Source organism: Papaver somniferum, chromosome 2, assembly GCF_003573695.1.
Source record: "Papaver somniferum cultivar HN1 chromosome 2, ASM357369v1, whole genome shotgun sequence".
Lineage (NCBI taxonomy): Eukaryota > Viridiplantae > Streptophyta > Magnoliopsida > Ranunculales > Papaveraceae > Papaver > Papaver somniferum.
This window is the reverse complement of record NC_039359.1, coordinates 124553426-124575175: the sequence shown is the minus strand read 5'-3', so window position 1 is coordinate 124575175 and position 21750 is coordinate 124553426.

Here is a 21750-nt window from a genome sequence, read left to right as displayed (position 1 = left end):
CAACATCAATCATCCTTCCACTTGAGGTTCGTGATATTTGACTTGAACTGTTTCGTTCCCTAACGTATCTTTCAAGTCGTGCATATTGAAAACATAACTGCGAAGCATATTTGAACTCTAGATAGACATAGTATTAAGGAATACAATACGAGGTTTATTGCTTAACCATTAAACTTTGTAGATAAGATATCGCCATAATCATTTGAATGCTATTGTGATTATGTATGGGTATGAGGTGATAATTTCATCCTAGGGAACAATGTTTACATGTGTTCTAAGGAAGTAAGTTCATAAACTCGTTTTGTGAACCGAAAAAGAAATTGCCAGGTTTTATTGGTTTTGTTATTCATTACATATCTTATGAGCAACCAATATGTGTGATAAAGTAGAACCGATCACAACTTGTTGTGTTTTTGGTAGAACTATTCACAAAGGCATGACTTTTGTATTGGTATAACTTTTATTAGTAAAACCAATCTTAAGTAATCACCTTGGTATGATCGGATTATGTCTGCCTTAAGGAAAAAGAACCGATCCTTGTAAGGGAAAGGGAACCGATCCTTGTAAGGGGTGCAATACATCAAGCAGAACCGATCCTTCTATGGGGTGCAACAAGGTTTACATCAGAAAGGGGAACCGATCCTGTGAACATGTGCAACACATATAAGTTAGATACTATATATATGTGGGGAACCGATCCTAGTACCTAGTCAACCGAATCTTTTGGGAAGCTAGTGTGGCTATGCGTAGTACTCAGATGGAGGTAGAACCAAAACTTGTTTTGGTAGAACCGTAAACCCATGATTGTGATTGAATGTTGGTTTGATCAATCACATAGTTCTTGAAAGTCAGATGAACCAATTCTAAACTTGTTTGGAAGTGTGGCAAATCGATTTCAAGGTTGTAAGTGTGAAAGAGAACTTACAAAGTAAAGATGTCGACAAACTTTGAACACGTGCTGAGAATGTTTATTTCTATAATTGTTCAAAGATATTCCTTAATGGCTAAGGGAAGAGAATCCCAAGATCGAAACACAAATAAGTTAAGAATCTTTTTAAGGTTATTAATTTCATTTGTATGGAAATTACAGAATTAGTAATGTGCATTTACTAATTATATTTTCCAAGAGATTTCGATTGTTATTTTTGGACAGAGCATTTCCAGGAATTATGAAAACCGAATCTGTGCATTTATGAATATCTTGAGAATATTTTCGGGTTTTGGAAATTCCTTGGTGTCCAAACTTCTTTTTCTATAAATACACGAAGTTTGCCTTTCTAGCAAACTAATCCTTCATAACAACAGACTTCCTCTTTTGTCTTTGTTACTAGTGTAGCCGCCTATCGGAGAGGAGAGTAATATAATTAGGTGAAATCTCTTACGGCCGCTCGTTTTAAAGTCTTCTTTGGGATTGAGAAGCTCTAGCGCGACCCGTTGGTGGGAAAATAGATAATTGCGGTTTATCTTTGTTTTCGATTGATTTGATTGACTAACGGTGGTTGATATCTGATTGCACCTAGTTTGTTTATTCTTGAGAATCTTCTATTCTGATATAAGATTCACTCAAACTAGTTCAGAGTTTCGACAGGGATCTTTAGACTGTTGTTAGTACTAAAGACGATCTTGTGATAATCCATTGTTAACAGACTCCGTTCTGTGCGTCATTGATCACAAGAGATTCAAGTGATTGTGTGCACGTTTTTATTGAAGATTTAAGAAGATTTGAAGACAAAGAAGATATCGAAGATCTGACTTGGGTTTTATAATCTTTGGTGTGCACAATACTTGTTTCGGTAAAAGAGGATCCAATTAATAATCGGTTTATCCTTGTGGTAGATTGGATTGATTAATTGACTAGATCGGCATCAACACGGTTCTGCGGATTAATGGTGTTGTTGGCTTAATCTTAAACGATTACCTTAGGGTGATTAAACATAAGATATATCTAGACCCGACGAAGGAGTTTATGTTGAGATAAACAGAAGAGCCTTTGTCCGACTCATATCACTTGGTTGAATAGAGTTGATACCAAACAGATTTCTTGTTCCTTTACTGTTTGGAATACGAACCAAAGGGATTGTTCCAAGTACGTGACTTATTCATAGGTCCGAGGCGTGGGAATACAGACGGAACTAAGTGAACTATACGGTTAGTTACTTGGTCTCAACTATACGAAGTTAGGTGTAATTTTTTGTAGCGGATTAATCCTGAGAGTATTCAATTCTTGACTAGGTCCCCTGGTTTTTCTGCATTTGCGGTTTCCTCGTTAACAAAATCTTGATGTGCCATTTACTTTTATTTTTCGCATTATAATTTTTTTATTATAATTAAAGTAAATTACACAAACGTTAATTCCTATTTACTTGATAATCAATCCTATAGTGTTTGGTTAAGTCCGAACCTTTGTATCAATTAAACATACTTCATTATTGTACTGTCTCGATCTCGTATCCATAGACGATCACACGAACTGTGAACCTATTAGTTATATTGTCTCGACTCAGTCCATAGAAAAACTTCGTAGAAAGGACTTATAGGTAGGAAAAGTTTTATCTTGAGGTATATTTGGGTACCCTCGCCTTTTCAATTGGTATCAGAGCAGGAAAACACAAAAAGATCTAACAATCTGTGTTTGGTGCGATCCAACCTATAAGAAATGAATCTAATTGATTCAATTAACATCTCAAGATCTTAGACAAAGAGATTGAACAGAATCTGTCTCTTATCATTAATATCATGGGTGATAAAAATATGGAAAATTCTTTGGATGGTTCCAAGAATTCTCTAAGCTGTTCAATCTCAGCATCCAGTCGGTGTAAACAGACTAACAAGAAATCATCCAGGAATTTTCTTCAAGAAGGATGGAGTCATTTATGTCAGAAAATTTATTCTACATAATTTCTGATTAGTCGTGTTATAAATCTTCATAAGAACTTAACAATCCTTCGTAAACCTGGTGAACAATTTCTGGGAGCCTTTGCGTTAAAAACAACCTCACCATTTCAGTGGTTTCTAGATAGTGGTTGTAGTAGACATATGACAAGTGATCTCTCCTGGTTCACGCGAACAAAAGACAATAAGGGAGGGTCTGTAACATTCGGAGATGGAAGCAGCTATCTTATAAGCAAGAAAGGTACAATCAAACTCCCTGGTAATCCTGAAATTCATGATGTTTTTTATGTTAAAGGTATGAAGGCTAACCTTCAGTCTGTTAGTCAAATTTGTGATAAAGGTAACAAAGTTATCTTCAATATGAAAGGTTGTGATATTGAAGACAAGTCCGAGGAGATAATTTTTCGAGGACGAAGAAGCATGAATAACTGTTATCTTCTTGATATACAGTCCAATCTGTATTGCAACTTGACTAAGGTTGAGTCAACCCATTTGTGGCATGAACGGTTTGGTCATATCAACTACCATATGCTAGGAAAGCTCATTAACCGTGAACTTGTTAAAGGTGTTCCAAAGATCAACACCAAAGTAGAAGGTGTTTGTGGTGCACGCCAAAAGGTTAAGCAAGGAAAAATTCCACACAAATCCTCTAGAGATATAGCCACTCATGCTCCTCTCGATCTTATTCATATGGATCTGTTTGGTCCAATTCAACAAGCTTCTGTTGGAGGTAATAAGTATGCCTTAGTGATGGTAGATGACTATACTCGTTTTACATGGGCTGCTTTTCTAAAAAAAAAGAATGATACTCTTGAGGAATTCAAGATTATTGTAAACAAAACAGAAAATGAATAAGGTCGCAAACTTAAAAAAATAAGAAGCGATCGTGGTACAGAATTCAAGGATACGAAAGTATATGAATATTGTAATGAACTTGGGATTACCCAACAATTCTCTGCTCCCATTACACCTCAATCGAATGGTGTAGCTGAAAGAAAGAATATAAATATTCAAGAAATGGCAAGAGTAATGCTTCACAACAAAAACATACCATTAAATTTCTGGGGGGAAGCTGTCTTTACAGCCTATTATCTAATAAATAGAGTTTACTTAAGATCCAAAAATCCAAATACTCCATATGAACTGTGGTATGGAAGAAAACCTAATCTGGGCTATTTAAGGGTTTTCGGAAGCAAATGCTATATTCTCAAAGATAGAGAACATAGAGGAAAATTTTATTCCAAAAGTGATGAAGGAATTTTTCTTGGATACGCTTCTGATAGACGTGCCTTCCGGGTATACAACATCAGGACCAAAGTCATGATAGAATCAATTAATGTTGTTATCGATGACATTAGTGACTTTAGTCAAGACAACCACACTACAACAAAGCTTCCTTCCTCTGAAACTGTTGTTAAAGAAAAACAGACTGTAGAAGAACCCTCTGTGGTTCCTCTAATTAGTGACACTGATGATAAAGATGAAAGTGAAAGTATTGTTGAACAACCTAATCATACTGAATATATTTTTCAAAAACCTGCTAAGTGGGTACATCAAAGACACTCTACTGAAGACATTATTGGAGATGCCAATGCAAGAGTTATGACTCGAAGAGAACTTCAGAATGTCTGCCACTATTCATGCTTTCTATCTTCAATAGAACCAAAGAATATTTAGGAATCTCTCAGTGAACCTGCTTGGGTTAACTTTATGCATGAGGAACTCAATCAGTTTAAAAGGAAAGAACTATGGGAACTTGTTCCAAAACCAGCAGGAGTCAACATTGTTGTAACAAAGTGGATCTACAAAACAAAATCAGATTAAGTCGGAACCATTGTCAGAAACAAAGCTAGACTTGTTTCTCAAGAATATTCTCAAATTGAAGGTATTGATTATGATGAAACTTTTTCTCCTGTCGCTCGTTTGGAATCTATTAGACTTTTACTTGCTTATGTCTGCTATCTTAGGATAAAATTGTTCCAAATGGATATCAAATCTGCATTTTTAAATGGGGATTTAAAGGAAGAAGTCTTCGTAGCTCAACCAAGAGGGTTTGAAGACCCATCATTCCCAGATCATGTTTTTAAACTTAAAACGGCCTTGTATGGTCTAAAACAAGCTCCTCGAGCTTGGTATGAAAAACTGACATCCTTCCTACTTAAAAAGGGATTCTCTAGAGGTGGTGCTGATAAAACTCTTTTTACTAAGTGGAGTCGTAACCATGTCCTTATAGCACAAATATATGTAGATGATATCATATATGGGTCTACCTCAAAAACTCTAACAGATAAATTCCTAAATTTGATGAGTAGAGAATTCGAAATGAGTAATGTCGGAAAACTGTCATATTTTCTTGGCTTGCAAATACAGCTACAAAAGGAAAATATCATTCTATCTCAAGAAAAATATGCAAGAAATTTGTTGAGAAATTCGAACTAAATCAGGCAACACCTATGGCAACTCCAATGCCAACTACTGGAAAACTCCAATCTAATCCAGGAGAAAAATTTGTTAATCAGAAACTATATAGATCCATGATCGGAAGCTTGTTGTACTTAACTGCAACAAGGCCAGACATTGCCTTCAGTATATGATGTGGTGCGAGATTTCAAGCGGATCCTAAAGAATCACATCTTAAAGCTGTAAAACGTACCATAAGATATGTTAGTGATACTGTGGATTATGGTCTTTCATATTCAATGGATACGAACAATAGTCTTGTTGCCTACTCAGATGCTGATTGGGCAGGATGTGTAGAAGATCGGAAAAGCACCTCAGGTGGATGCTTCTATGTTGGTCAAAATCTTGTTGCTTGGCACATCAAGAAACAGAATTCACAGTCCTTCTCAACCTGCGAAGCAGAATACATTGCTGCTGGTACATGTTGTACCCAACTATTATGGATGAAACAGATGCTCATAGACTATGGAATAAATATTCCAACTATGAACATCATGTGTGACAACTCAAGTGCTATTCGCTTGACTGAGAATCCGGTTGAACATTCTCGTACTAAACACATAGACATTAGATATCACTTTATTAGAGAATTATATGAGAATGGTGTTATCAAATTAGAGTACGTTCCATCTGAGCGTCAACTGGTCGATATTCTTACTAAACCCTTAGATAGAGGAACATTTGAAAATCTAAGGAAATCCATAGAAATTATCAAGGTACATTAGTACCGATTGTGAACCCTCATGGTTTGGGTGACTTTTTGATTTAGCAGGATTAAGTTCTAGCCCTAGTAGGTAGGCTTTATCAAATGATTATGAGGGGTTCTAATAGAAACAATATGTGAAAAAGTCACAATATGTTGAATCGGTTTTGGTTTAGCATAAAAGCATATGTGTTTCGACGGTTTTCAACTTTTGCTTGCAATTGTTAAAACCGGTTTTCAACCTTTCTCTGGTAAAGTTTGAGGTATGTTGTTATTCTTTTGTTCACGCATAAGGATGAAAACGTGGTGATATTTCGATATCAATTCTCCCTGGACAAAGATTCAATCATATTGGAGAAGTGGATGCGAAATTTGAGGTAACAATCTTGTTAGTTAATTGTTTTCCTGTTTAAGAAAATCCTGAGTTTATATTATATATATTGTTGCTTTTACTTAACAAAATTTAAGTTCAATTGATATTTATTCCATAATGTGTGTGTGTGTGTGTTTCAATTGGTTCATGTTAAGAAAAACTATTGTTATCTTGCTTTATTGTGTGATATCAATCGTTTAGGCTTACAAAATTTCGGTTCAATTGATGTGTGTGTGATTCAATTGGTTCCGGTTAAGAAAAACTATTGTTATCTTTCTTTTGTATGGTATCAGTCGTTTAGGCTTACAAACGGTGCAATTGCGGTGCTTATAATGTCTATTATTGTTTCAATTGCTTCCGGTTGAGTTGAATAATTATGCAAGTTGATTAATTTTGGTTTGTATAAATTATTTATGGCTTAACGAAATAATATATGTACGGGATGAGTTGTTTTGTCCAATTCGATTCCGGATAAGAAACTAAGTTAATTCTGATCTTAGTTTGTCTTATCAAAGTGAGGTTTCAGTTATTCAAGTCTAATTGAATGCCTAAATAAAGAAATGCTAGTTAACTAACCTAGTATTTAGTTTGTTTAAAATTGAAAGTCTAAGTTTATGGATAATTAGAACCTGATGAGAAAAATGGAGTTTATTCTTTATTTTGGTCTTATCGAATTAAGCGGTTGCTTTTGAACAACCGGTTTAGCAAAGGAACTAATGTGATTAGTTGTTTTTGGTTTGCTAAACTAAATGGGAAAAATTGTTTCGGGCAATTGTTTCCTTGGTAACATATCAAAATAAGACTACTTGTAGTTTCGGTTTTGATATTGGTTATCAGAACATGATGTGTGGAACCCTCGTGCCTAACTCTACAGGTTTGCAAGTCTATTCTGAGATTTGTAAGATTCTTTTCATGTTGTCCTTTATTTTTTTGTTTCTTTGTCATTTTTGTGACAAAAAGGGGGAGAAATATATGGAGTAAACAAGTGATACTGGCATTGATTTTATATTAATTGGTATCACTAAGGAAAAGAACATTGGTACTTGAATGTTTTATCTAACGAAAGAGTGAAACCACAGACTAAGGGGGAGTAACATGTCATATAGATTGGTATAACAAAGACGTGCGGATTGAATATATATACAGTAAAACTTTCTTAAAATAATAATCTCTCTAAAATAATAAAATTCTTTAGTCCCAATTAGGCCCGCGGGTTAAATTTCTTCTCGTTAAAATAATAATCTCTCTAAAATAATAATTTTTTTCGGTCCCAAACCTATTATTTTAAAGAAGTTTTACTGTACCTATCTTCCTTAGGGGGAGTATTTTCTTTGTTATTATAATGTCAACAACGACATTTTCAAGGATTGAATGTAAGCAGTTTCACTGCGCTGTTGAATCGGGAATCAGGCGGATTGTAATGAATTATTGTAAATTGTTTATCCATATGATGTAAGAGTTTTGTCAATAAAATTGACAAAGGGGGAGATTTTTAGAGCGTGGCTCGGTTGAACCCACCAAGTGTTGGTATGTCAAGTTTGGTTGTCATATTTTAGTGAATCAAAACTCATGTTAAGAGTCGCTTGATTATGTACTAGAGTTAAACTTCGTTTAGGTTAGGTTGAGAGTATTAGGATATGAGACACTACAAGTATTGTGAATACTTGAAGATGTTAAGAAGCAAGGAGCTACAACGACATCAATCATCCTTCCACTTGAGGTTAGTGATATTTGACTTGAACTGTTTCATTCCCTAATGTATCTTTCAAGTCGTGCATATTGAAAACATAACTGCGAAGCATATTTGAACTCCAGATAGACATAGTATTAAGGAATATAATACGAGGTTATTTGCTTAACCATTAAACTTTGTAGATAAGACATCGCCATAATCATTTGAATGCTATTGTGATTATGTATGGGTATGAGGTGAGGATTTTATCCTAGGGAACAATGTTTACATGTGTTCTAAGGAAGTAAGTTCATAAACTCGTTTTGTGAACCGAAAAGGAAATTGACAGGTGTTATTGGTTTTGTTATTCATTGCATATCTTATGAACAACCAATATGTGTGATAAAGTAGAACCGCTCACAACTTGTTGTGTTTTTGGTAGAACTATTCACAAAGACCTGACTTTTGTATTGGTATAACTTTTATTAGTAAAACCAATCTTAAGTAATCACCTTGGTATAATCGGATTATGTCTTCCTTGGGGAAAGGGAACCAATCCTTGTAAGGGAAAGGGAACCGATCCTTGTTAGGGGTGCAGTACATCAAGGGGAACCAATTCTTGTATGGGGTGCAACAAGGTTTATAGAAGAAAGGGGAACCGAAGCTGTGAACATGTGAAACACATATAAGTTAGATACCATATATATGTGGGGAACCGATCCTAGTACCTAGTCAACCGAATCTTTTGGGAAGCTAGTGTGACTATGCGTAGTACTCACATGGAGGTAGAACCGAAACTTGTTTTGGTAGAACTGTAAACCCATGATTGTGATTGAATGTTGGTTTGATCAATCGCATAGTTCTTGAAAGTCAGATGAACCAATTCTAAACTTGTTTGGAAGTGTTGAAAATAGGTTTTCAAGGTTGTAAGTATAGAAGAGAATTACAAAGTAAAGATGTCGACAAACTTTGAACACGTGCTGAGAATGTTTATTTCTATAATTGTTCAAAGATATTATTTAACGGCTAAGGGAAGAGAATCCCAGGATCGAAACACAAATAAGTTAAGAATCTTTTTAAGGTTATTAATTTCATTTGTATGGAAATTACAGAATTAGTAATGTGCATTTACTAATTATATTTTCCAAGAGATTTCGATTGTTATTTTTGGACAGAGCATTTCCAGGAATTATGAAAACCGAATCTGTGCATTTATGAATATCTTGAGAATATTTTCGGTTTTGGAAATTTCTTGGTGTCCAAACTTCCTTGTCTATAAATACACGAAGTTTGCCTTTCTAGCAAACTATTCCTTCGTAACAACGGACTTCCTCTTTTGTCCTTGTTACTGGTGTAGCCGCCTATCAGAGAGGAGAGTAATCTAATTAGGTGAAATCTCTTACGGACGCTCGTTTTAAAGTCTTCTTTGGGATTGAGAATCTCTAGCGCGACCCGTTGGTGGGAAACTAGATAATTGAGGTTTATCTTTGTTTTCGATTTGTTTGATTGACTAACGGTGGTTGAAATCTGATCGAACCTAGTTTGTTTATTCTTGAGAATCTTCTCTTCTGATATAAGATTCACTCAAACTAGTTCAGAGTTTCGACATGGATCTTTAGACTGTTGTTAGTTCTAAAGACGATCTTGTGATAATCCATTGTTAACAGACTCCGTTCTGTACGTCATTGATCACAAGAGATTCAACTGATTGTGTGCAGGTTTTTATTGAAGATTTAAGAAGATTTGAAGACAAAGAAGATATTGAAGATCTGACTTGGGTTTTATAATCTTTGGTGTGCACAATACTTGTTTCGGTAAAAGAGAATCCAATTAATAATCGGTTTATCCTTGTGGTAGATTGGATTGATTAATTTAGTAGATCGACAATAACACGGTTCTTCGGATTAAATGTGTTGTTGTCTTAATCTTAAACGATTACCTTAGGGTGATTAAACATAAGATAGATCTAGACCCGACGAAGGAGTTTATGTTGAGATAAACGGAAGAGCCTTTGTCCGACTCATAGCACTTGGTTGAATAGAGTTGATAGCAAACAGATTTCTTGTTCCTTTACTGTTTGGAATACAAACCAAAGGGATTGTTCCAAGTACGTGACTTATTCATAGGTCGGAGGCGTGGGAGTACAGACGGAACTAAGTGAACTATAGGGTTAGTTACTTGGTCTCAACTGTACGAAGTTAGGTGTAATTTTGTGTAGTAGCTTAATTCTGAGAGTATTCAATTCTGGACTAGGTCCCAGGGTTTTTCTGCATTTGTGGTTTCCTCGTTAATAAAATATTGTTGTGTCATTTACTTTTATTGTCCGCATTATAATTGTTTTATTATAATTAAAGTAAATTACACAAACGTTAATTCCTATTTACTTGATAATCAATCCTATTCTGTTTGGTTAAGTCCGAACCTTTGTATCAAGTAAACATACTTCGTTGTTGTATTGTCTCCATCTCTTATCCATAGACGATCACACGAAGTGTGGACCGATTAGTTGCATTGTCTCGACTCAGTCCATAGACAATCATTTCGGAGAAAGAACTTATAGGTAGGAAAAGTTTTAGCTTGAGGTATATTTGGGTACCCTCGCCTTTTCATGGAATATAAGTCCGGGTTATCAATTGGTTCATTTTCACCTTGATTTATCAAAAGACGGAACAAAACCCGTAGGTATATTCGTGGGAGACGGATTTATCTATTACCGTAGACTTTTCTGTGTGATACAGATTTGTTTATTAAAGTCTTCGACTTTGGTTCGTAGAAACTCTTAGTTGCGGGTGAGATCAGCTAAGGGAATCAAGTACGTAGCATCCTGCTGGGATCAGAGACGTAGGAGCATAACTGTACCTTGGATCAGTGTGAGATTGATTGGGGTTCAACTACAGTCCAGACCGAAGTTAGTTTGGAGTAGGCTAGTGTTTTTAGCGGCTTAATACAATGTGTGTTCAATCTGAACTAGGTCCCGGGGGTTTTCTGCATTTGCGGTTTCCTCGTTAACAAAATTCTGGTGTCTGTGTTATTTCTATTCCGCATTATATTTGTTTATACAATTGAAATATCACAGGTTGTGAGTTGTTCAATCAATTAGAATATCCGACCTTTTGGTTGTCGATTTAAATTGATTGACACTTGGATATTGGTATTTGGTACCATCCAAGTTATCTCTCTTTGATAAAGACTCGCAGATTTCTATTTGCTTGAGTAAAGATCAAATCAAGAGATTGAGATATAAACTCTTTGATATACTTTTCTCTAGATTGAGTCTGACTGTCTAGTTGATTCTCTAGAAAGTATGTTGGAGTTTGTCCATACAAATTGCTAATCGAATTGTTGAGTGTGGTTGTTATACCCCCACTTTTTCAATTGGTATCAGAGCAGGCAAACACATTTAAGACCTTACAAGTCTGTGTTTATGGCAATCTGAGTCTGAGGACAGAATCTCTTCTACACATACCAAGATGTCTTCTATAGATTTTAACTATGCCAAATGTCTTGGAAATACCTCAAAGGATTACTCCTTAGTTGATTCTTCCGAATCCCGAGGTAAGACGATTGTTCCATCTTGTGTCAACATATCTCTTTTCGATGAGACATTGGGCACTATGGCAAAAGCTGAAATGGAGCTCACCAGAATCTCAAAAAACTCTGCTGAGATTATTGATTTCCAGGATCATGATCAGCTTATTAATGAATTTGAAAAGTCTCTTGATTGAGAGCATGAACTCTACAACATCATTGAGTCCTTATCTAAGAATATTGAAAAACTTCTCCAAGAAACTACTCTACAACATGAAAAGATTAGTGTTCTTGGAGATATTGTTAAGGAAGACTCAATTAGAGAGAAACGTTTGATCGAGACTCATTCATCAGATCTTAACAGACTTCGTGTCGAGAAAGAGAAACTAGAAGCGTCTCTTATTCTAGCCCATGAACAGTGCAAATCCTTGGTAAAAGAAAACTCGGTCTTAAGGAGAAATCATTTTGTACAAACTAATTCTCATTAGTTATAGTACATAACGAAATGTTCTCCGGAAGAAGATTGTGTCAAGAAAAGTTTACATAACTTACAATCTCCTCATATGGCTATGAAGACAAAACAGGTGCCGTTTACTGCTTCATCTCCACGAACCTGTACATTCTGTGGAAAAAGGAATCACTATGCTATCCATTGCTTTGCCAGGAGGAAACAAATTTCTAAACTTCATAATTTGCTTTTTTCCACTATCAATGGAATATATAGTCCGTCGACTTCTGCAGTGAATCATATACCCACAGAAAACCAGAAACCTTATAAATATGATCTATTTCCTAGAAATCATCACAGGGATCAAATGCATCCCAGTGTTGCTGATAAAAGCATTCTCTGTGTTTATAAGGTTGTTGGTAGTAAATCTAAGTCTAGAAAATGGATCCCCGTTTATCCTGATCCTCTTGAACCTGTTGCAAGAGGTCCTAGATTTAGTACTTAGAGAATATCTTCTGACAGATATGCTAAACTAGCCAAGTCTTACTTCTCTGAGTTGAGTACCAATCAAAGAAAGAAGGATAAACAAAGACGACAGTCATTTAATGAGCTAAACACTTTATACTTGTGTAAATTAATCACAAGGTTGATATCTCACCCACCAAAAACCCTAGTTGTGCGAGAATTGAATAGGTATACTCTTTGCAAAGTGGCTCTGATTATCTAGCTAATTTCTTATCGTTCTTAGATGGATAATTAGTCATACACTTGTATATGAGTATTTTTTTAATCCTTCCTTTTATTAGATATTTTTCTTTGCTTTTAAACTTGGATTTTGAAAACTAAAAGCTTTTCTTTTTTATGGGCTTTGTGAATCATCCTCTTACGGGTACACGTACGGTTTTAGGGTTCTCTCACGAATCGGTCCTGTAAACCCTAAGTCTCTCGAATCATATTTATATACCTACCCTATTGATTTGAACTTCTCACTCTAGGTTTCATATTACCAATGGCGTCTTCTTCCTGCTCATGGGATTTACCTGAAGACTTCGTTGATAATAGGGTGTATTTCGAATTCAATAAAGAGAAGGGAATTGTTGTTCAAGTTGAAGGATCCTTTCCTCAATCTCCTGATTCCTATTCAGATATTGAGGAGGTTGAAGAGATTTCATATGATATAGTTCTTGATTTCCTAAAGAACTTTGAGGATGCAAAACAACAACTTGTTGATACAATGAAGTGTCTTGATGTGGTAAGAACTGAGTTGAAAAAGGTTAATTCTGACCTTGTTCTCATGAAGACCCGTGTTAACGAACTTCCCAATAAGGATATTCTTCCCAAAGTTGCAGAGGATGCTGTCGTTCACAAGCTTGAAAACCTCAAGACTCATGAGGATCCAGAACCGTCTATTTGACTTCAGTTCATGTTCGGCATTGGCATTGGCATAAATGTCTTTTTTTTTTTTGAGTTTGCCTAGTGAATCTTCTTTTTTTTGTTTAAAAGAATAACTAGAGTTTGGAATAGCCATTATTGTGATTACACATAGCTATGTCCAACGTTTTCATCTTCATGTTTTTAGATTTATTGGTTTAAATTCTAAATTTGTTTGGAAGATGATTTTTGCAGTATTAATCTTTATGGTTTTATATATTGCAATTGTTTATGGGATATGTGTTTGCGTCCATGAACTATGATTGTCCCATATCTTTTCAAAAGTAAAGTCTTTCGTAAGTCGATATTCTTATATTGATAAAGGAATGAATGGGCTTTTGAGAAATACAAAAGTTAAGCCTATACTGTCAATTATTGATGGAAGATAGGTTAAAATCTTTTGTGTTCAAGGATTATGTCTATTGTTTGTCATTGTGTAAATGGTGATGGAAAATAGAATGAATCCTTGTGTATTCCGCAATAATTGATCTTCCTTGATCCATAATTTATGTATTACTGTGAGTCTCCGTAATGTGTCTTATGTTGAGCACTAAAACAACCAAGTTGACTGTTTTTATGATGAGCTTTGTTGTTGTTCCGTAAGATACTTTATGTCGAGCATTTTGGACTAAATTAATCATCTTGTTTGATGATTTAGTTATGACTCCATAAGTTTTATTATGTTTGAGCGTTTTTGATTGTGTTGATTATTTTCATGATTAACTTATTCATTGCTCCATAGATTCTCTTATGTCGAGTATGACCAATTAAATTGATTACTTTTTGTGATTAGTTTGGTTGTGTATTTCGATTGAATTAATCATGGGTTCTCTTGTAGTTAATTTAATTGAGTGTTTTGGATTCAAATTCATACATGTATGTGATTTGTTATGTCCAAATAAATCCTTCTTTTCTTTTGAAATTAAGGCCGCTCTTGTTGTTCTTTCGGGAATGACATATTATGGGGGAGAGTTCTTTTTGAACTTGTGCTTAATTTCCAAATATTTGTGGGGAGTGCGGATGTGGAATATTATAGAGGTTATCTTGTATCTTTAAAACTCCTTGATGAATGCATTTAGCTTCGGCTTTATGATTGCATCTAAATAAGATGATATGTGTTTCTTTCTTTTGGTCATGAAATGTCTCTTTCAGAAATTTCATTAGGATCCCGTTCTTGTACCTTTGCCAATTTTATTGACAAAAAGGGGGAGAATTAATATGCAGTTCACACTACAAATACATATGGTTTTCGGATCATTATGTAAGGGGGAGTGGTTTCCATGTGAGATGGAGTATTGACTAAGGGAGGGTGATACATATCACCATAGTATTGTTGTGATACAATTGAACTTTGACGATGTATAATGATACTATGACACTGTATAACAATGATTGAGAACTATTGTTTTCTTGTTGTTATAGCTACGGATTTTCAACAACGATGATACTAAACTTACAACCTTTGGGATCATTGGAGTACTTGGAAGTGACGAAGATTTTGAGTAATATTGAAGATTAGACATGTGGAATAGGAGATACAAAAGTTAATTTATTTATTTTTTGTATTCCATATGTATTAATAGTTTTGTCGCTAAAATTGACAAAGGGGGAGATTGTTAGAGCATTTGTTGCTATCTCAAGCATGTTTGTCAATGTTAGTGATCAAAACTACAAGTCTTTATTTCTAGCCTATATAGATAAAGGTCTCGGACTAGGATAGAAAGTGTAGTTTAGATCAATAACTCCATGGAAATCATCATACAAGATGAAGGACTACTCAAGGAACTTGTGGAACTTCATCGACTAAAAGGTATGTGGAGACTTGAACTTATCTGTCACTCAAAAGTCTATTTACTTTATCTCCTACTCTTAAGACAAAAGTCGTTTTGATATATAAACTTCATTATACACATTTCCTATTTCGAGCCGAGTTTATCTCGCCTATCTATTTCTCGAAATATGTGTTGGTAAGTTTTCGCTTTATCCAAATTCATCTTTAGCTAGTGACGAAAGTCCTGTTATGTTTCAATCACTTTGGAAATTACTCTGACGAGAAATGAGCTGTGAATAACTGCTATATAACGTCCTCTGAGAATGTTTCAATGATTGAAAGGAGAGTTTAGATTACATAACCATTGGTAGGATATAAACATTGTTGTGGAAACACATATATGTATAAGTCCTTATTCCTTGAACCAAAGTTTGCAAACTTTGTTGATCAAGAGAAACGAAATGTGGCGTGATCCAAGTCCGCGAACTCAGTCTGCGAACTGGCGGAAGTTCTCGACCCGAGAATTTCTGCTGGAGTTTGTGAACTCCTTCCGTGAGCTTAAGTCCGCGACCCCAGTCCGTGAACTTGAGTTGGTTATATCTAAAACCGGTTGTTCTTGAACTCATGTTTATACAAACTAAGGAATGCTTTTGCAAACCGTGGCTATAAAGTTCATGAATCGCTTCGAGTGAATCAAACCGTTTTTGCTTCGATAGTGTCTTGTATAGTTGCAAAAGATCTAAGCAATGGAACAACTCTCTAACTAGTTCATTTGAGTCATTTGAACTCGTTATGGTGAAGAAGAATATGGTGGATATGAAAGTGATCATATGGCTAACCACTTGGCCACTCTGCTGCGTAGCATGCCACTTTAGCCTTGGACGCGCCTCCAAGCCCTAATTCTTACCACGACGCCAAATCCTAGCCTTGGCCACGCCGCCAAGCCCTAATTATTACCACGGCGCCAAATCCTAGCCTTGGACACGCCGCCAAGCCCTAATTCTTACCACGTCGCCAAATCCTAGTCTTGGTCACGCCGCCAAGCCCTAATTCTTACCACGACGCCAAAACCTAGCCTTAGCCACGCCGCCAAGCCCTAATTTTACCACGGCGCCAAATCCTAGCCTTGGCCACGCCGCCAAGCCCTAATTTTGGCCACGGAGAAAAATCTTAGCTTTGGTCATGCTACAACTCCACAGGCGTGGCCATGCCACAGCGCCACTGGCATGTCGCCATGCCACGACTACTAGTATGCCGCTATGCCATGACTACTAGCATGTCGTTATGCCGCGGCTACGTCATTGGCATGCCACTGGCATGCCGCTATGCCATGGCTCCACCAGGCGCTACTATGCCAATGGCGCCGCTTTGATACACAACAAAGATGTGGCCATAATCAACGGCTACCCTTCCTCATGAGATGTAATCTCAGCCATTCAAGTTCGCCACCAAACTGACGGATTTGTGGCAAGTTTTAGGCGGCCGACCAAGGGAAGCCTAATAGCATCGCATGCTATTTTCCTATGGAAAAGTCTCTTGGCTTTGACTTTCCACACATAGCAACCTGCTACACGTTTTCCACGAAAACACTCGAGACATCAAACATGTCACAAACTGGGGGATACTCATCAAGGTATTGGTCTGGCGGTTTACAAAGGAAGCTAACCTCTTCTTACCACTGTTGATTTGATGGAAATACAAAAGGTTCTCGTAAGGCTCAAACAAACATGGCTACAACTCAGAAAGAGATACCTATCTTCCTTAAGACACTAACGGAGTGGCTACCACAAGAGTCACGTCAACCCCAAATAGAGCTGACATGGAATAATTTTAACATCCGGCGCAAGCACTTCAATAGGATGCGCCTCTATAGATGAAGAGGCTCGTGTTGCTTCTGAACGCCTAGTAGAAAAGAATCAGCAATCCAATTTCATCACACGTGAAGATCAAGAACGACTTCTCCAAAATCGAGGCAAAGAAAAATTAGCAACCCTCTTGAGTTCACAGAGACCCTATTCCCGTCAGGAGCTGCATGATTTCTGGGGACTCCGTCCACAAAATCGTGCAATCAATAATGAAACATTTATGTGAGATTCTGTATTTCTCCAAGGTGTAGCATCAAGATATATCTGCATCTCTCAACCGCACTGTATCAGGAAAGCAGCTATTTCTAGCCAGCGAAGCCGTTCCCAAACCCAACCTCTCATGGAAAGCACGATTGATAGATGGAACTGGGGACTCCTAACCACTGTTCACTTGAAGTATGTCGAGCTTGACAGCACGCTGATTGACGCGGTCTCCAACTTCAACATTGTAACCGTCAAGACTCTGAGAGTTGCAAGGGAAAATCAAACAGAAGAAGCGTATTCTTTCCCATGAGGAGAAAAACACGACTTGCCAACCAACACTATTTGTGTGCCGTCTTCCCATATGCCATATCAACTCGTTTTTCGAAGACAAGGGTTAATGGCGCTTTCACTGGAATTCTCTTCAGGAGTCGCTTCAAATTTTCGCTCCAGAAGCTGCTCCGCTTCAACGTTCTCCCCAAAAGCCGCTCCGCTTCGACGTTTCGCTCCAGAAGCTGCTTCAACGTCTCACCTCCAGAATCCGCTCTGCTTCAACGTTTCGCTCCAAGAGTCGCTTCAACTTTTCGCTCCAAAAGCTGCTCCGCTTCAACGTTCTCCCCAGAAGCCTCTCCGCTTCGAAGTTTCGCTCCAGGAGCTTCTTCAACGTCTCACCTCCAGAAGCCGCTTCGCTTCAACGTTATCTCCAAGAGTCGCTTCAATTTTCGCTCCAGAAGCTGCTCCGCGTCAACGTTCTCCCCAGAAGCCGCTCTGCTTCCGCGTTTCACTCCAGGAGCCGCTTCAACGTTATCTCCAGGACCCGCTTCAACTTTTCGCTCCAGAAGCTGCTCCGCTTCAACGTTCTCCCCAGGAGCCGCTCCGCTTCAACGTTATCTCCAGAAACCACTCCGCTTCAACATTCTCTTCAGAAGTCACTACTCCTCCCTGTCAAGGTTCGTGATCACAACCAGCCAAGGTTCGTAGTTTTGGCCACTTTTTGATCCATCTCTCCAAAGCCCGTGGTCGTGGACAGTTTACTCGCTTACGCGTCCAGCCAATCTCTTTGCTTCCATGGATGCGCATGCAATTTCTGCCAACCCATTTTTTTTCCACGACAATGTAGTCTCTTCGGATCACATCTACTGCCAAGAACTGTTGGTACTCGTTTGTTGATACCAGCCAGAGGTTTACCATAACAACAACCGCTACAAAGGTACTCCATACTTCTCCATATTTTAGTTTCACATGGAAGAAGTAATAGAGTCGCCAGTATGGATGCAAGATAATATCTTTATCATGGTCAACTCACCGACCACACAAGATAGAAATGTGTAAACCAAACTTGGTGACTGAGGCTCTACACGGAATCCCTTCATTATCAAAGCTCAGAAGACACGGTAAACCCAAAAGTCATAGCCACGACAAGGTCATATACTCTTCAAAGGTGTCGCGTAAGGGTATCATCACCTCTCATCCCAGAAGGCGTGTGCAACACTTTACGAGGCCCACGACGGATCACAAGCCTACCCATAGGAAACAATTTCAGTAACCAATGAGAAGTGCGACTAGGGACTGCTCGTCGCGGTCCATCCCCGACAACAATCAAGCGTTCATGAGATAACTCCAGAGACGCGGCTGAAACATTTTTTGAAGAGACAGAGGGATCCACGATTAATGACATAACTCTTTCACTTCTACCTCTTCGTTATCCAGGATTTTTCGTCCATAAGATGATTCCAAGAATCCCAGCATCACATCCAGGAGAGTATGATAAGATTGTATCAAATCCCATAGGCATGGATTCAAGGCAATGCAATTAAAGTAGGCTACACTTGGAGACTGAAGCCTCCTTCATGTTTAGAAGCTTAAACGCAGTCGCCACCTTACCAGTGAATGCAGCAGAAGCACATATTCCACGAGAAAATAGGTTCAGGATAATTACACATGGGGACTACCAGAATAGGATGCCTTCACTGCCCTCAACCAGGTTATTTTCGATTTCAACATCATCACTGTCGAAGTTTTACGAGACGCAAGAATTTGTCAACATAAAGCCATACACGCGCATCAAAGACCCCAAAAAGCACGCCACAGAGATACATTCACATATCCGGCCACGCCATCGGATCTAACTGAAGTATAACTGGGGACTGCTCACCGCATTCCGTTCCATGCAATAGTCCAAGATTCAGAAGATGGTTCAAAGGATCTCGCTTGGAACGAAGTCCTTAAAGACTTGATAGCAGCACATCGACAACAGAACGTCTCTCAACTTATCTATTTCACCCAATGGCTCCGAAAGATTTCAACCATACAAGCATCCACAACATATCATCATCGCAATTAGAAAGTCTAGGTACCAAATAACCTAAAATCAAGGATGAACAAACAACGCAACCACAATCTCCAAGATTAGCCCTGATATTATTTCATCCATCCATCCCAAGAGCGCAATGGAGTTTGGTAAATTTTGAAAATCCACTGGAGAGGTAAGATACTCATTCTTCTGGAGTCAGAGCCTTACTACACATTCTGGAGAAGATCGATGGTACTGTTGGGTGGATACATGCGAGAGCACCTACCTTGATTTCTCCTGGATTTCCTTGTTGTTGATTATAACTATTGAAGATTGCTTTGTTGCCAGTAATGCTCGTTTTACCACCGTTAACAAATGACGAAGAGGAGCCAGATGATGCCGATGAAAGCACGGAGCCGGACGAGCAACAAAAACAGAAGAGGGTCGATACCCCTTTTCACACGAACGCAGTTTCTAGAGTTTGAACATGATAAGGATTCCTTATTACTCCATGAACGAGAATAGATGACTAGGCATACCACACTCATGCTCCATAGACGAACAAGTAATGTGCCAATATCTCCGCTCCATGACCGAACCAGCAGCGCGCCAGCACGAGGAACACCAGACAATCAACCTGCAACGCTCCGTGATCAAGCCAACTCTCCATGGCTCCAGCACTCAGTGGTCAAGCCAACTCTTCGTTGCTCCAGCACTCCGTGATCAAGCCAACTCTCCATGGCTCCAGCACTCCGTGGTCAAGCAACTCTCCATGGCTCCGGCACTCATTGGTCAAGCCAACTCTCCATGACTCCAGCACTCTACGGTAAAGTTAGCGCCAACGCTCCAGCATTTCGTGATCCAGCCAGCAAGCCTTCCAATTGCCATTTCCACAGTTCCACGGACTGAAGCCATCATCGCCATCATCACTGTTTGGTAACCAAAGTTCCAGCGCCATATTCTCACCATTCCACGGACTGAAGACAGTTTCACCATTCAACGGACTGAAGCCAGTCTCCACCAATCCGCGGACTGAATCCAATCTCCACCAATCCACGGACTGAAGCCAGTTTCCACCATTCCGCGGACTGAAGCCAGTTTCCACCATTCCCCGAACTAAAGCCAAGCGCCATCCGCCCCTCCACGCTAGCCGCGCCATCCGCCACTTCAAGCTAGCTGTGCTATCCACCATTCCAAGGTAGCCACGCCATCTACCTTTCCTGGCCAACCAGCGCCCGTTCCGTGTGCCAGGTTGCAATGTCACCTCTATTTGATCAATAGCTAAAGTTGCAGCGTCGATGCCAATACCCCATGTCCACGCCGAATTTATGCAAAACCACCAATACAGGGATCACGGACTCCTCATGCCTTCTGCTAAAGGTTAGTTGAATTTCCTCGGCAATCTCTTCACGTCTTGTCCTTTCGATTTCACTCTTGTCTGTCACCATATCATGCTTACCCTGCAACAACATCGTTGTTACGTGCTAAGCATGGGACTTAATGTTGATGTTGGTTTTAGCTTAGGGTTGAAATCGTAAAACCTTGCATCTGATGTGACGTCACTCTGTAAGGAGGTGTCGTGAGTGCTAACCTCTCCACCAGCATATTTATTGAGCCGTTCAATATACTTACATGAAATTTATACAGACTGGCGAATATAACAACCACCCCAGAATGTTCTGTAAATTTCGGCGCCTCGCCTATATTCACTTAATATAAGTTCCTTTGAATGCCTTCTACATATGTTCGCCGGCTGAACCCTTAATGTTGATATGACATGACGATTTGTGTTCACTCGCATCAGAGTAGCACGAATTTCCAAATATCAAGGATAAGGTCTTGGCATAAGGTATTCAATCATAAAAAGCATGCTGCTCTCTGGCAATGAACTTAAAAGAACTCTGTGTCAACACATAGAATTCAATCAATTGCCCTGACTAACTTGCAGAAGTTAGGGGTTTTGCACCTCGCGCAGTATATCAGACCTTGCTTGTCGAAATTAAACCTAGGTAAACTAGGTAATTAATCCGTCATGGATTAGCAGGTGCAAAACCTTGCTCAGAATCAGAAAACAGGGAGCCGCAGCAGCAAAGGAAGGCGTGGCCATGCCTTA